Source organism: Puma concolor, chromosome C1, assembly GCF_028749965.1.
Source record: "Puma concolor isolate L17-30 chromosome C1, mPumCon1.1.hap2, whole genome shotgun sequence".
Lineage (NCBI taxonomy): Eukaryota > Metazoa > Chordata > Mammalia > Carnivora > Felidae > Puma > Puma concolor.
Genome location: NC_141674.1, coordinates 85,349,237 through 85,365,039, shown reverse-complemented (window position 1 = coordinate 85,365,039; position 15,803 = coordinate 85,349,237). Strand labels below are relative to the sequence as shown.

Sequence of the window (15,803 nt, the reverse complement as noted above, 5' to 3'; positions counted from 1 at the left end):
GTTGTACAGTTGCACAGAGACTGGCAGAGGATGGATTTAAGGATGTAGAAAGTTAGAAATAGGATCCAGGAAGCTATTTTCTAGTCTCTTGCTAATGAGTGGTACAAATTTAAGCAATTTCATATCTCTGGATCTGAGTTTTTCATGTTTCCAATAAAAAGAGTTGGCTAGGGGAGTCTCCCAGCTGTAAAACTCTACAAATCTCTGCATCATTAAATAACTACATTTAGATCACTTCATGCATTATGGGAAAGAATTGTGGCATATTAGAAAGGCTATAAGGTTTGGTGTGACGCAAATGTGATGTCTGGCAAGTCTCTTAGCCTTACTGAACCTGTTCCTTATGGGTAAATTGTCAGTATTACCCATTTCAGGAATTTGTTGTCATGTCTAATTGAGATAATATATTTTGGAGTTCTTTGCTAACAATATAAAAAATATAAATAAAAGAAATGATCACCATGTGAAAGACACTATTCATCCATTCTTTTATTGAGCCACCCATCCATTCATCCATTAAATATTTATTAAGTGCCATTCACAAGGGTGGAGAGCAGGGTTACTTTCCTGTAAGGAGCTCATAGACTAAATTGGAGATAGGAGAAGGGCCATATTGTCAAAGGGCTTGGACACCATGTTAGGGAGGTGAGATTTTAACCTGTTGGTGGTGGGAATCCATGGAAGGATTTTTAAGGAGAGGAATGTGACTAAATTTGTACGGAAACTATTAGTCTAGCAAGGCTGTGGGGAGATGGAGTGGAGGGAACGAGACAAGAGAGAAAATTGGTGACAGTAGTACAGCCTCTCCTTGTTGCCATCTGAGACATCAAGCAGTGTTTGGCCATAAGTAATTCTGAAACTGCAGCCATGAGAGACCCCTGTGTCTGCATGGATATCGAGGTGGCAAGAAAGGGACAAAAGGGACAAGAGTCTGTCAGCTATGTTGGCAAGGCTTATTCAGAGACTGCCAAAATTGTGTTGTTATTGGGGATTTGCCTCCACACACTCTACACTCCACTGTCCTGCACTAAGCTGGTACCCATGGAAGCACCAGAGGTACTAGGAATATAATAGGTGGGTATATAAACTTGATCTTACTTTGATCATTATATTGAGTCTGGTTTCCCTTAGAAGTCAATCCCCAGCAGAACTAATAAACATCAAACTGTGGGAAAATAGTCATTTTTGTCTAAAATGTGTTATTCCTTTGTTCTATTGTTTTCTGGTAGAAGTATCAGAAGGTGGGAAAGCCAGAGGCCTAGATAAACCAGTAATTCTTTAATTAATTCCTAATCCTCCCCTGTCATTGACCCTAATAAATAAAAGCAGAAATCCAGGGATATAACATACATAGATCTTTCCAAATGTATAGATATATTTGCATACATCTTTTCACATATAGGAATCAAAATACTTGTTACCAAAATTTGTATTAGTAAATACAGAATATCATAGAATATAATAAAGTTGCCAACTCTGATACCAGGTGTCTGGTTTCAAATCCTGGCTCATCTTCTTGCGGGCTGTGTGACCCTGGATAAGTCATCTACTTCTCTGTGCCTCTATAAAATGGAGGAAATTGTGTTCCTACCAGTTAAAAGTGTTTTGAAGGGTTCCATGAATATAAAGGGCTCAGAACAAGGTCTGGACCATCGGAAGAGCCTAAATAATGTTAATTCTTATTAACTGTATTAACTGTGGTTACTATTCATGCTGCTAAGGAGGCAAGTGTGCCTCCTCATGGGCCTTTCTAAACACAGAAGTGTCAAATTTAAATATAAGGCAAGCAAGAAGTTTGCCCTTAACTCAGCACAAGAGGCAAATAGAGTCAGAGAATGATGAGACAGAAACTTAGAACTGGGAGGGAAGTCCAGTTCTTTTTAGAGTCACCTTGTTAATTATAGCTTATGCATCTCAGACATTTCCAAACCCCTCTTCCCTAGCAGAACTGATTTTGGTGTTGTCTATTCCCTGTTCCCCATGGTCTCCCTGAGCCTGAGCCTCAGCCTGGACCCCTCTGACTTAACAGATGTACTAGCACAGACCTTCTGCTTTCCAAGTGTCAGAATTTCTGGGTGCTCACCATCAGCCAAACTCCTTGGCACAGTATGTATCTGAGTGGCTTATAAACAGGGCTGTGTCTGAGTTGGTGCTAATTCCTCCTGCACCAGAAATAGTTAATAATCTCCTTGCAGGTGCTTTCAAATTGACTTCCTGGTAGAGCAGCAATAATCAGTACCATCACACCCTAACTTTACTCTAGATTGCTAGGTCTTTGAACTTAGGGGCTGGTTTTTATTAAAATGATGAATTACTGTATGGATGCAGTAGGGATTCCCTCTACTCAACTCACAAAAATATCAAAAAAGGAAGCAATGGAATAAACTGCCTGGTAAATATGATTTTTAAAAACTTGAAAAATTACCACAAAAAAGAAATGGAGGTATTAGCTAATGCTATGTTGGTTATCATTTTGCAATATATAAATGTATGAAACCAACATGTTGGACACCTTATATGAAACTTACACAATGCCATGTGTCAATTATGTCTCAATAAGACTGGAAGAAAAAAAACTTAAAAAAAACTTACAATGTCAAAAATCATAGGCAATATTAAAATGCAGTTGACAAATTTGGAAAATTTTATGAGTTAGGATGACTGTGTAATTAATTTCTTAAGGTGTCAATAAGGTGTAAAAGTCAATAAGGAAAATACTGAAAATGGAGCAAACATAAGACATTTGTGGCATTTTGCAGATGACATGATATTATGCATTGAAAATCCGATAGACTCCACCAAAAGTCTGCTAGAACTGATACAAGACATTTGTGGCAGAAATAATTAAAATCAATAAACATGACAGATTTTCAACTTCACTAGTGATCATATAAACATAGATAATGGAAAGTTACTTTTTTTTTTGCCTATGAAATTGGTAATGATTAAAATAGGTAATCATGATGAAGCTACCATAAAAGTTATCTCTTACATTGTCTAAACAGTACAATACTTCAGGAACAGAATCTGACCATATGTTAGCAAGGGCTAGCCAAAGACCTTAGAAGAATCCATACATTTGATTCAGTGATTTCAGTTCTAGAAATGTCCTCTATTGAATTAGGGGTCCATAAAAAGATTGTCGTACAAAGATGTTTACTACAATCTTGGTTATAATAGCAACTAAACTCAGTGACATCAACAACAACAAAATAGCAAAACAAGCAAAAACAAAAGAACCTGTAAATGTGTATTTTTAATGAGTTAAAGGTGGAGAGTGATCCCACAAATTATGGTTCACTCCTATGGTAGTATTATTACCCACCATATTTTTTTTTTCAACGTTTATTTATTTTTGGGACAGAGAGAGACAGAGCATGAACGGGGGAGGGGCAGAGAGAGAGGGAGACACAGAATCGGAAACAGGCTCCAGGCTCTGAGCCATCAGCCCAGAGCCTGACGCGGGGCTCGAACTCACGGACCGCGAGATCGTGACCTGGCTGAAGTCGGACGCTTAACCGACTGCGCCACCCAGGCGCCCCCCCACCATATTTTTAAAAAGCTTTTATTTAAATTCCAGTTGGTTAGTTCACAGTGTGATATTAACTTCAGGTGTACAATTTAGTGATTTAACACTTCCATACAACATCTGAGGCTCATCACAAGTGCCCTCCTTATCCCCATCACCTATTTATTAACCCATCCCCCCACACACCTCCCTTCTGGCAACCATCAGTTTGTTCTCTATAGTTAAGAGTGTTTCTTGGTTTGCCTTTCTCGCTCTTTTTTTTCCTTTGCTCTGTTGCTTTGTTTATTAAATTCCACACGTGAGTGAAATCATATGGTGTTTGTCTTTCTACCTGTGCAAAAATATGGAATGCTTCATGCGTTTGTGTGTCATTCTTGTGCAGAGGCCATGCTAATCTTCTCTGTATCATTCCAATTTTAGTATCTGTGCTGCTGAAACGAGCACTACCCAACATATTTTTAATGCATCCATTATTAACCATGTTTAGAAATAATTTTTAATAACATGAAAATGCATGTCTCCATCATACTTCATTATATATATTATATATGATAGACATTTCAAGCTGTTATTAACCATGTTTTGGAAGAACTTTTATTAGGGATATATACATACATATATCATAATATATGTAAATATGATAATACACAATTACATCATAATAAAATATTGCCTACATTTAAAAAAGTAAATCTACACAGATACACAAACACATACACTGTAGAAAAAAGACTGGAAGGAAATAAAACCTTAACTGCATGTGATTGCTGTTTGATAGAAATGATGGGGCTAAAAGACACTTAAAATAGCATGAACAATCCTGCTATAGAGATGTGATTTATGCAGCATTTTTGGATACTTCTCAAATTGAGCCTCACCACAATTCTGTGGGTAAGTACAGGCAGGTACTATTTCCCCTTTGCATAGAGAAAGGTGCTGAGGCTTAGGGAGGTGCTTGGTTTAATCAAGGTCAAAAGGCAGAGCTGAGATATGAACACGGGTCATTTGACACCGTATCTGAAGCTGCTTTCACAAAAATAAGTTGACTCTTTAAGATCATATGGCTAGAAAATCTATAGCTATAGGGACTCCAGGAAATGGTGAGAACTTGCAGTAACAATTCTTGAAAGTTTCACAGCTGTTGATAAATAGGAAAAGTCGAATGAGATTCTAAGTAAATGCAGACGGAAGTTTCTGCAGGCTTAAAAAAAATTATTTATTACTCACAGTATCTTAGCATACTGGCTGAATAGAAGAGCCATGAGTCACCCCTGAGATTTTTGAGGGAAAGCAAATGGGTATTATCCCAGTCTATACAAGAGACAAACTCATAAATAAGAGAAGAATACACTTGACACTCCCACACACTGAGACTGTGGCCAAAAGGAAGGTAAATTTCACATTCCTGACTTCTGAATCATGAAGTGGTTTCATATTCTTATACCCCAAACAGGGTATGCTACTGAGGCGTCCTCAAGGCTTGTTCACAGGTGAGTCTGAGCAAATGCATTTCTTCCTGAGATGCATACCTCTCTACTTTAATTTAGTTCCCTTTGTATTCCATTTTGTGTTCCCAGTAAAGACAAAAGCACTCTTACTCAAGAATTTTGGAATTAGGAAAATGAGCACTGGAGTAACTTTATACTCATCTGGAAGACACAACATGTAACCTTTACCCCTCCTTCATTTGAAGAAAACAACTATACTGTGGTTGGTACAGGAAGTCCCTGTGGGGTATCTCCTGGGTGCCAATTATTTTTATCACTCATAACAGGTTTTATTTCATTTCCTCAATAAGTACTCATTTATATAATTTGCTCTTTCCTCTTAAAGTATTATCTATTTCATTCAAGCTCTAAAAGTTTACCCTCAGTTTTCTGTTTGGCTAGAGTGCTTTGCCTTCTGAGTTTTCTAAGCATTTTTCTTGATCCATCAAATCGGTTTGCATAGATAGACCTAGTGTTCATTATTCCTAAAATGTAAAATACTATGCTAATTTATTTTATGCTTGATTCTACCTTTGTGCTATGGCATATTGAAAAGCATTCTGAACAAAGAAGACACTAGTAACTATTAATAGCTGATTGGGAAATATTATGACTCATACATATTTAGAATACAGTATAATGTCAGTATATTTTGGCAAACATACCTTAAATTACAAAAAAGGAATGCCTTTGTTAAGTTCTTTTTTTTTTTTTTTAAGTTCTGATGGTTCTTATCAACTTAGAAATCATAACATAATGCCTTGGAAGTAGGTATGTTCATCTCTGGTCACACCTTTACTGGCCCTCTCAACCTCATGCTTTTCATTTAGCCCCTCATATTTGGACTTTTAACAAATGAGAGCAAATTATTGGTGGGGTTAGATTACTGTACATAAAAATATGCTAGGTGATAAAAGGGTAACAAAAAATTATACTCAAGACTGTAGAGTAAGACCAATGTCTGTATGTGTCTGGAGAATGTAGGTGCATTAGTTTAGCATTTGAACAGTTCTGGGGCTTTAATAGGCTTATAATATACTTAGGAAAGGAAACTAAATATACTCATCTAAATTCAAATAGCAATATAAACGAAACAGTAATCAAGGCATGTCAAAATATGTTCTGGAGGGGAGCTAGGTTTAGGTTGGGAGAAATTGCTGTATTGTGGAGTCATCAAGAAAGTTTGTATGGGAAGTTGGTAAGGATGACTGCAATATAGTGTGTAATAATATCAACTTTAGATCAAGACAGGCCTGGGTTTGAATTCTGGCTTTGTGATCTTGAGCAAGTTATTTTAGCTCCGGGTTTTGGTTGTCATTTGTTACACTGGCTTAATGAAAGTAACTTTGTAGATGTGTTGGAAGAATTCAGTAAAATGAAATATGTAAAGCATTCAGCTTAGTTCCAGGTACACAGTAAATGGTAAACAATGGTAGCTGTTATTTATTAAATTGGAGCTTGAATGACAGGTTATATTTCAATGGTGGAAGCTGGGATTGAAGGAGGAGGAGAGACAGGACAGAAAAAGGCAAAAGATCTTGCTGGTGGGGCAAAGGTATGAATAAGGATGAAAAGGCCTAAATATACAGATACATTTAAGAAGAATATAAATGGATCACACTGAAGATTTTGGATGGGGGGGCAAGGATGTTACACCATTTGTATTGAGCAGAGGCAGTTTGCTTCAGGTCACAAACCATTTGACCTTAGCAGGTGGCTTGGCATCTTCCCGTTGGATGCTGAGATGCTGTTTTTTGGCAAGGTAAACATCCTATATTTATTTGGTTACTTGCTTCACAGCACCATGGAGTGTCTTACACATTATGTAGTTCTTTTATGACACACCTGTGAGGTAGAAAAAGCTGTGGATAAAAATGGCTGGCATGAACTGAATGGCCCACAGCAGGTGATCGTGCTATGGGGATGGGCCTGGCTCCAAGTTTTCTTCTTCCCAGAGCCTCCCTATAAAAGCCCATTTGGCCAATCATGGCATTTCTCATTACACATCTGCTCTGGGAAAGAGAGAGAGCACTGAGCACTGTCAGGACTCAGGCAAGAGGCTTCCAAGTCTTCTGCAAATGACTCATGCAAATAGTTTTGCTTTACATATATGGAATATAGATCTGTAATTATGCAAACACTTGCACATAATTTCCACAGTAGCATGGTGTCAATAAGCAGGTGCTTTCTTGTGTTTACAAAAAGGCTCATCCCACTTCTAAAACATTTATTTTTGTAATATCTTTCATGTTCGACTTACACTTTTCTTTGGACAGATTATAGCTGTTTTTCCTTCTCCTCTGACAAATGACTAGGTGAGCAGACATGGTAAACATCTTATGAAGCCATGTAAACTTTGGAGAACATTTGTATTCACCAAAGTCACAAAGCTAAGGCAAAAATGACCTCACTGGATTTTCCTCGTTGTTTCGTGAGCATTGAAAGGAGAACACTGGTGAAGGAAATGCTCTCATGCAGGATTATGGAGATGAAGGACAGACTTGCATGGCAAGGATGCTCAGGGATCATCTCAGTGATGTTTTATTTTTACATAAGAGAGCTTCAGCCAAGAATTTAAGTCCATGATTCTCAACCTTGGCTGCTATTGGCATTATCTGTAGAGATTTGAAAACAACTTCTTTCTTGGGTCCGTTTCCAGGGTCTCTAAATGTAATGGGTTTCGTGTGTGGCTAGAACACCTAGAGTTTTAAAACAACTCCCTGCCCTGGTGATCTTCTGTGCAGCCCCCAAATTGAAAACCACTTTGTTCCAAGCCACTTGTACTAATGAACTAATATTTCATTAAGATTTCATTAGCCTTCAATAGGATATGTCAATATGAGCAGCCAACATCTGTCAGTGGGAGCCCAAACTGCTCAATCTGAAGCAATTTCCTCAAGCTTCCAAACTTCCTTCTGCAGGTATGGAAAGAGAGGAGAGAAGGGCATATAGAACAAAGAAATGAATCATGAACTGTATTTAAGAACTTTATGCCTGTATTTAAGAACTTTATGCCTGACTTTAAATTTCGGCCATGATTAATTAGCTTGTATCAGACTTCCCCTCCCACTAAAGTGTGTACCAGTATGGAGAAGAATATAAAACAATTACTTGCAGGAAATGGGCAGCAAGCAATGTCTGTGAGCAAAGGGAAACACATGAGCTACATCCTGCATTCACCCTGATTTCTCCCTGAATGGAATTTCCAGACCACTGTTTGGGGGAATAGAGCCCAAGCAGAAAACAGTATTTTTGCTATCAGAGGAAACAGACTGGTGTTTGGAGTTACCATGGTGACTGCAATTTGAAGGGTAGGATATCAGACAGAAGAAGCTACAGGACCTTCAAAAATCTACACAAAAGTTCACACTGTGTCTTTGGCTGACTCATAAAGTGGAGCATGACAGAATGAGATTTCAAGAGATGGGACAGAGAGAAAATAAAGGGAGCCTGAAATATAATTGGGAATTTTAGAGGTTTCACAACTCTGTGGAGACATTAATGTTTGGGTCCAGCTAAGTGAACTCCCTAGGCTTGTTGTTGTCATTGAAATACCACATCCTAGAAGTTAGGGGAATGCTCGGAGTATGCTAGAAGTAAGGGCTGGACTCTAGGAAAAAGGGCAAAGTGAAATAGACCCACCCTTGACTCAGACTAAATGTGACAGGATGAGGGTGACCCTCTAGTGATATGATTATCTGCCAGATAAAAAATTAATGTCCTTTAGGAGATAACATACTGCAAAGCACCTATGATATATCATTTATAATATCCAGCATTTAATAAAAAGTTTTAGGCCTGCAAATAAGTGGGTAAAGTGCCAAATAATTACGAGATAAAACAGAAAAAATGGACCTAGATGTGATATAAGTACGGAATGTAGTTAGTAAGGAGTTCAAAATAACCATGGTTTATATGTTCAAAAATAAAGGAAAATAAAGGCAAAATGAATAAAAAGATGGACTATTTCAATAGACAATTGGAATCTATTAAAAGAATATGATGGAGATCTGGGTCTGCAAAGTTCAATATTTGAAATTAAGGTCTTTATACCTAACATATGACTATTTAGCCTAGATTCTCATGGTATTTGTATGGAATAAAATCTGTGATGTGAATAAAGAAACCAATAGGTATAAGATGATTAATGACAAATAAAATATAAGAGAGTGGAATTGCATATGCAAAAGAGGAAGTTCTTATGTGAACTGTGCTTGATTTTGACCAGTGAGATGAAAGAACTATAAAACATGATGTTCAAATGACCAGAAATACATATTTAGTCTGTGTATTAGTTTGTTAGGGCGCTGTGACAGAGTAACACACACTAGGTGGTTTAAGCAACAGAAATCACATGGCATTCTCCTATATGTGTGTCTAGGTCCAAAATTTTTGCTGAAATTAATTATAATTAAGTTGCTATTGCTTTCAACCCAAAAACCTAATAATTGAAATAATTGGAACAAGATGTAAGCCTTTGAGGATTCAGTGTATTTGGAAATGATCAGGATGGAGCAAAACTTGGAGTTCCAGATGGACAAACCACCTGCTTCCTTGGCAGTCAGAAGGGGGAAGAGCAAGGAGTCTGGAATGAACTGGAGGAAAAGAATGGTGGAAATAAGAGGAAGATTGATTTTTGGGACAATCATCTAGGAGAGGCCTAATTTCAGAGTCTAGTTATTGGACTGGATTCTAAACTAGATGCTGTAAGATCTACCTCCATATTTAGATTCTCTAACTTAGTCGTGTAAAATAGCTATTATTGCATGTTGGTTTCTATTGTAGCTTGATGCTATCTATGCTTGTACGTGTAGTTTTGGGCTGCCTCGTAAGTCAGTTCTATTTTGTTTTTTAAAATTTTATTTATTGGGGCGCCTGGGTGGCGCAGTCGGTTAAGCGTCCGACTTCAGCCAGGTCACGATCTCGCGGTCCGTGAGTTCGAGCCCCGCGTCAGGCTCTGGGCTGATGGCTCGGAGCCTGGAGCCTGTTTCCGATTCTGTGTCTCCCTCTCTCTCTGCCCCTCCCCCGTTCATGCTCTGTCTCTCTCTGTCCCAAAAATAAAATTAAAAACGTTGAAAAAAAAATTTAAAATTTTATTTATTTATTTTTGACAGAGAGGGAGAGGAAGAGAAAAAGAGGTTGAGAGAGAGAGAGAGAGGGAGGGAGAAAACACATGCACATGCAAGCAGGGGAGGGCAGAGAGATAGTTAGAGAGAGAATCCCAAGCTGATGATAGCACAGAGCCCCATCTGGGGCTTGAACCTACAAACCGTGAGACTATGACCTGAGCTGAAATCAAGAGTCGGATGCTCAACCGACTGAGACACCCAAGCACCCCAGCTCTATTTCCTTTTTAAATCATATTTTTTGAAGTAAAAACATGCCTGGAAGATGATGGTCACATCCATATCCCGGCCCCATAGTTATAAATTGGTCTCTAGATCTTCTACATTGGAAAATATATCAGTGCAAGTGAAACTAGTAATCTTAAAAAAAAAAAAATTAGATTTTCTTTAAACTCTTTATGTAGTGAAGAATAATCCTTGTCCAGAAGAGGTCTGCCCTCTGCCCTCAGCTGCTGGGAGGTATTCTCTAAACCCTTGCAATGCCATACCTGATAGGAGCCTTTGTGGGACTGGAGGCTGTGAATTTCAGAGTTTTCACAGCCTCTGCATTTCCAGATAGTCTGACAGAATTTCCAGGTAGTCTAACGGTATTAAATATAGTAGGAACTTTGAGTCACACAGTATCAGTTTGACCCCAGAATGCCTGGCAACTGAGGTCAGCCATGTGGGCAATCAACCATAGAGCCCAAATAAGGCTCTGGATGCCAAGGCTTGGGTGAGCTTCCCTGGTTGGCTCTCTGGTTGATACTCCATTTGTATCATCATATATTACTGCTGGAAGAGTAATGCTGTGTGTGTTTGGCTCCATGGGGAGAGGATAACTCAAAGCTCTGTGTTTGGAACTTTCCTAGATTCTGCCCTATGTGCTTCTTCTCTTGGCTGATTTTAATCTCTATCTTTTAACCTAACCTAATCTGTATCTAAAACCATAATCATGAGATAAGTGTTTCTGGTGAGTTCTGTGAGTCTTTCTAGTGAATTATTGAAACTAAATGTGGTCTTGGAACCCCTGAGTTTACTATTGGTCAGAAGTAAGGGTTTCTAGTTCACACAAGGGTTTCTCACTTCACACAAAAGTAAATAATTTATAAACAATGTTTCTGTAATTACTAGCAGTGACAATTCACCTGTGAAGAACTATTTTATTTTATTTTGTATTTCAAGTTTTTATTTAAATTCTAGTTAATTGACATAGATGGTAAAATTTCCCTTAAGTGTAGAACTTAGTGATTCATCACTTCCATACAACACCCAGTGATCATCACAAGTGCACTCCGTAATGCCCATCACCCATCTGGCCAAACCCCTTGTCCATCTCCCTCCATCAACCCTGTTTGTTCTCTATTCTGTAGAGTCTCTTGTGGTTTGCTTCCCCCCCTCTCTCTTTTTTCCTTCCCTTATATTTGTCTGTTTTGACAAAAAGAACTTCTCATTTAAATTGGCATGAAAATAATGCTGATAGTTGCTTGTAATAGGGAAGAGGATTTGAGATTTAAAATAACTGGCAGTTCTTCTAAGTACTGAGGATTCATTCATTCAACAAATATTTGCTGAGCACCTTATTATATGTCTTAAAGATACAGTCCCTTCCATTAGAGATGATTCCTAGATTTTAAGGAAAATTGATAATAATGGCTAACAGAGAAATCTGATTCAATTTGAACAAGGATTAGATTGTTAAGAGAGACAGATACATCAAGGTCATCAAGTCTGTTTTGTTGTAATGGTTAAAATTGTGGTATTTGGAACCAAGTAAACATGGGCTGACCACCTAATGTGATTTTTCAGTGCCCATACTATGACATTCATTGCAATTTTCAGCTCTTTCTCACTTTCCTCATCTGTAAAGTGGAGATAATAATATTGACTTCATAGACTTCTTGTGAAGATGAGGTAGGATAATGATGTATTAAAAGGCTAGTCACAGGGGCACCTGGGTGGCTTAGTCTGTTAAGCATCCAACTCTTGATTTTGGCTCAGTTCATGATCTCACAGTTCATGAGTTTGAGCCCCAAGTAGCCTCTGTGCTGACAGTGCAGAGCCTACTTGGGATTCTCTCTCCCACTCTTTCTCTGCCTCTCCCCTACTTGTTCTCTCTCTCAAAATAAATAAGTAAACTTAAAAAAAGATCGGTCACATAATCAATACATGTTATCTATTGTTATTAGTATATTCAAGTGTTTCTTAATGAACATTTTAAAAAAATGAGTGTGAGGGGATATTGTTTCCCAGCATACCTATATTAATGTCAGTGACCACTTAGTTCCTCGGTCCCAGGAGTGACTATGGCATCATGGGGACAGCAGTGCAGGTCCAGTTTTGAACTGTATATTGTAGCAGAAAAGCAAACGGACAGGTTTGGGATTTATTTAGTAACAGTGACTTCAAGTACAGCTGCTTTTGCCACCTTTTGTTTTGTGAGTAAAATACCAGAGAGATTTGGCTGTTGTATATTCAGGGGTACCAAGCCCTGGAGAAGGTGAAATTGGATTTTGTGGTCATGGCTTTTAGGCAGAAGAAGGATTCTGAAGCAGCTGGGGAGAGTAAAATAAACTGGGGAAACTAGTTTAGTCTGTAGCAACATTCACGTGTTTAGATGGTTTCTCATTTGGGGTGGCTCAAGCTCTGCCCCCAGACCTTTTAATTGCACAGAATATACTGAGCAGGCAGTACTGCACAAAGCTTTGGTAAATTGTTCATTTCTGAGATTTTCTTCCTTCATATAGACATTAGCTTACTCAATTAAATTTATGGGATAGGAAGAAGCAAACATAACATAAAAAGCTAAGCTAACATTTTATGAAATCACAGTACTTTTCCTTGAGTACGTTAGAAAAATAAAGCCATGTAATCCCACATGGAGCCTTCTGCACATCCCTGCCTTTGAGCAATTTAGCCATTTTAGCTGAGTGCACTAATCTCTTCCAGGGAATTATACCTTGCACTGACACCACACTTTGGGCTCTTCCCTTTTATTCTCAAAATGAATAAATCTTGTTGGCTAGCAGAGTAGATTATATTTGACTCATTTTAAGTCAATTACTCAAAGTCACAAGGCTAGACTAAATGGCAGAGCTAAAAGATTAGTGCTAGTTCCCCCTTCAATGGACCCTCAGTCTCCAGACTCTAGCTTTGCAGTAGGATTGTGTGGGAAGCTTGTTGAAAATGCACATGCCTGGGTGTGAGACACAGACGTGCTGATACACACTGTCTGGTACAGGAACCAGAAGTCTGCTTTTTTAACAGCCACGCTTGGTAATCCTGAAATAGGTGATTGTAGACCACCACCAGAGGGATCACATAATGAGGTCTTCTGGTAGCAAAAGCTACAGGTTATCTCTGCATCCCTTAAGCATCATCTGCAGTCCAGGGTAATGCCATTTCTGGTGGCATAGAAGAAAATAGAGCTGTTTTCTCCAAAAGAAAAATGATGTTTTCTTTTTCTCTCCCTTCCTGATGCCACTGCAAGATGTTTACATCTGAGACTTGAGAATTTTCGGTTGAAGCTCAGCTTTACCCTTGGGATCTCCAGGAGTGGCTTGTATTTGTGATGTTCATACTGCATTAGGGAATGAACATGAATATACTAGAAGCAAACCAGAGCTTCAGCCATGAAATGTTCCTCTTTCTGGGCAATCCACTCATGCCCTCTGTAGCCACTGATTAAATGCCATGGCCTGACCCTATTCTTGCTTTACGTCTGGTCCCATCAACTCCTTCGACCTTCTGCAAGTAGTTACCAGGAAATAGACAACATGCTAACCTTTCTGAAGACCCATGCTCCTTCCCAGAAGTGCCTAAGCAAGCCATCTCATGAGAATACACAATTGCTTCTGGGGTCATTCTGGTCATCAATTGCCAGAAGACAGCAGTTTCTTTAGCAATTTGACACTCGTACTTTGTGCTGAAGTTGGAAGCTGCCACCTTTCTTTTTATTAAGGAAAATTCAGCTTTTGGCATGAGCTTATGCTGTTTTATTTTTTTTTTAACCTCGAGTTTTCCTGGCCCTAATGGAAAATGCTTTATTTTTCATAGTGCAAGTGTAGATATATAGTGTCAGAATAAATCCCATGTTCTGTGGGACTCCCAAAAACTATAATTGTGTCACAGAAACAACAAAACAAGCTAATGAAGAAGGTTTTTTTTCCATCAGTAAACAGTCTGCATACATATAAGTTTCCTGTAAACTAACAAAGATGATACGTTGGGAAGTTTCTTAGCAATTTCAGAATCATGTGATTGTATTTAATTTTCTCATTAGAAAAATTATGGGGGTTAGAATGCATTAGGGGTTAGCAAACTTATTCTGTAAAATATTTTAGGCTTTGCAAGCCATATAGTCTCTTTTATAGTTACTCAGTGCTGCTGTTGAAGCACAAAAGCAGTCATAGACAAAACATAAATGAATGGGCATGGCTTTGTTCCATTAACTCATTTACAAGAACAGGAGGTGGACCGTGTTTCTCCTGTGAGCAATAGCTTGCTGACTCCTGGACTCAGTGGTCTTTCCTGGATCCTTAGATTCGTAATTCCATTCAAGCAAATTAAAATCCAACTGTCAGGGGTGCCTGGGTGGCTCAGTCAGTTAAATGCCCAACTCCTGGTTTTGGCTTAGGTCTTGATCTCATGGTTTGGGAGTTTGAGCCCATTGGGCTCTGTGCTGACAGCACGGAGCCTGCTTGGGATTCTGTCTCTCTCTGCTTTTCCCCTGCTGATGATTTCTCTCTCTCTCTCTCTCAAAAAAAAAAAAAAAAAAAAATCCAACTGTCACTTGGTTACTCTCTGATTAAGATCTATAATGCTATCCATTTCTAATTTTGTCTGTCCAAGAGCACTGGTATTAGAAATAATACCAATATTTATTTAAAAACTCTTGTGCAGGGGCGCCTGGGTGGCTCAGTCGGTTAAGCGTCCAACTTCCCCTCAGGTCATGATCTCACGGTCCGTGAGTTCGAGCCCCTCGTCGGGCTCTGTGCTGACAGCTCAGAGCCTGGAGCCTGCTTCCGATTCTGTGTCTCCCTCTCTCTCTGACCCTCCCCCATTCATGCTCTGTCTCTCTCTGTCTCAAAAATAAATAAATATTAAAAAAAAAAGAAGAAAAAAAATAAAAACTCTTGTGCCATGAGTCTGATAAATATTTTTCAAATAGTAATTGAATTCTCTCAAACCTAAAAAAATGGCGCTATTATTATGATTTTCATTTATAGACGTGGGAAACTGAGGCCCAGAGAAATAATAAGGGAATAATTGTATGTACCTACAGTAAATGGTACAGTTGGGAATCAAATTCAGGTGTGTCTACTTTTAGAACCTGATTTGTAAACATCATGCTCTATACTGCTTTACATGGAGGTGGAATATTTTTGTATCCCAAAGAGTTATTAGCATGTGTGCTAATCCCTCACAGGGGAACGAGCATAGAGCAAGAATGAGGAAAAAGGGGGAAAAAAAAAGGAGATGGAAGCCATGGAAAAGAAGGATTTTAATAGGTGGGTCTACAATATCAAACATGATGAAAGCTGAGGCAGAGAACTGAAAAGAAACCACTGGATTTGAAAATTAGAAAGTATCTGATGACTCTCAGACCCTCAATGGTTGGGGCCAGAGGCCAGGTTTTAAGAGGAATAATATGGGAAAGTAAATGTCTTTTTAGAAAATTGG

General features: G+C 38.5%; 1 long non-coding RNA gene and 1 other non-coding gene across 4 annotated transcripts in view; one reads left to right on the top strand and one right to left on the bottom strand.

Moving 5' to 3' along the window:
• LOC147578196 (uncharacterized) overlaps positions 1-15,803 on the top strand; it is a 270,306-nt gene that overhangs the window by 34,800 nt on the left and 219,703 nt on the right. The window lies entirely within an intron of this gene.
• Positions 3,867-3,973, bottom strand: LOC112849022 (U6 spliceosomal RNA). Its single transcript, XR_003222473.1, has one exon. It is a non-coding gene; the product is annotated as a U6 spliceosomal RNA (small nuclear RNA).